Below are 2,067 nucleotides of genomic sequence, written 5' to 3'. Positions count from 1 at the left end.
TAGTCTCTGCTCTCAGATGACTACAGTCTAGTTGGGGAGATAAGACAATCACAAAAGAAACTAGTAGAGAGCAAAACAATGAAGGAGAAATTCATCTGGCTATCCATCCATGAATATTCCCATGTCAAGCGCTGTGCTTGCCTCTGATGGATGCAGTGATGAGTAAAAGAGACAGGTTCCTCTCCTCATGGGCTAATGGAGGAAAGGATAGTGAGCAAATAATTAAATAACCACAAATGTAAAATATGCATGGGGTTCCCATCATGGCTAAACACTCTACTTACCCGGCTAATATGTTTTCCTCTTCTGGCTAAACACTCTACTTACCTGGACAAGTCATGGTTCTTCAGACCCTGCTGTGGGGTCCATCTTCAAGGCCTTCTCTGACCTCAGTGGAGTGGATATATTGCCAGTTAACTTTTGAAGCAGACCTGTTTTTATTTTACAGACTCCCATTTCTCTGTTCTTGAAGAATGACTTGTCTGGCAATTCAGATTAGAACCATCCCCTTAATGTAAAGCAAATATGCAATTAAGGCGGGTGGGCTCATTTTGTCTGTGACCTTGCAACAACAAATAAGAATCTAGCTTGGGGGAACTAAATAAAGAATATGATTAAAAACTTTCTCCTGAAAACCTGAAATTACAAACCACAGCAGGATCAGTTGCAAGTATGCTCATGATTTGGGGAGAGTCAAATATATTCTTGATGCTTCTAATGCTACTGGTGGAAACCATGTAGCCACTGGATGGGGTACTTGAAAGAGGATTTAATAAGGTAGATAAAACCCCAGTTGTAACCACTGAGGCAGTGAAACTCTTTAATCACATTTTCTTTGTACTCGTGGTTGAAATTGTAACCAAATTAAATACTTTGAAAATAGGCTATGTTTTTATAAACATATTTTATAAAAGGCCTCACTACTTTTAGCATATGTAATTGTATGCTTTGGCTAACTTAAAGCTCCTGTATTTCAGTGAAGTTTGGTTTTCTGTTTAACCCAAGTTTTAAGGACTTCTTTAGAATTTCAGTAGAGGGTATAATGTATTTTAGGGAATGCAAATTGGCCGACAGCATATTTGAATCCAAGCATTAAATCATCTTTTAATGGGAATCTACTATTTCTCAGAAGCTTTTATTTCATTGCCACAGCACAAAAGATCAGCGGAATGCTACATAATGGAGCACTTTAATCAATATGTGAGTCCATTGGGTCTTAAGAGTGCCTTCTATTGCTTCCAGCAATATTTATATCGACATTTTTATGCATCGGGCACTTGATTTCAAAGTCCAGAAATCTTTGGGTTTGCTTCATAGATTACTAGAAGTATTATAGACTCAAAAAAATAAGTCCTTCCCTGAAAAACAAAGGGATGAATAAGCATTTAACAATAGAAGGCTCTAGCTTCTCCAGAACTCTACCCCTTAAAATCAACTCAACAAGAATAATAACAGATGTGATAAAATGAATATGGCATGACAAGTTTTAATATTTAAACAAATGAAAACATATGCGTTATTATGTCATTGCCCCAAACAACCCTATGAGTTAGGATTATTTTCTCCATTTTACAAATAAGGGAAGGGAGGCTTAGAGAGGATAAGAGCCTTACTAGATACCACAGTTAAGAACTGAGAGAGTTAAGATTTGAATCAGTTCTATCAAACCCCCAAGCCAACACACGTATCTCTCAACAGTATTGCCTGATGGGAAGGAAGGAAATCAGCTATCAGGCTGTCCTAGGAATCTAAGAGGGAGGCTGTAAAGTGATAGCAGCAGGAAATTACCCATTTTGGCTTCCAACTAGATGAAAGCATTTTCAATAACTGATGAGTGAGACATTTTAAAAGAAGAAATGACAGAAAACTGGTAAGTTAGATATACGTCATAAACATACTGGACAAAATCAGAGCTAATTTTAGTTTCCACCTTGAAAAGTGATACAGTGATTAAGAGCACGAACTGTGGAGTCAGGCTGTTCTGGATCCAAGCTCTTGCTCTGTGTTTTCATAGCCGTGCAATTCTGGGCGGTTAGTCTCCTCCTCCTCCTCCTCCTCGGTTAGTCT

Source organism: Callorhinus ursinus, unplaced genomic scaffold, assembly GCF_003265705.2.
Source record: "Callorhinus ursinus isolate GAN/ISIS: 27379988/994484 unplaced genomic scaffold, GSC_fseal_2.0 scaffold21, whole genome shotgun sequence".
NCBI classification, from domain to species: Eukaryota; Metazoa; Chordata; class Mammalia; order Carnivora; family Otariidae; genus Callorhinus; species Callorhinus ursinus.
This window is presented reverse-complemented; position numbering follows the sequence as displayed.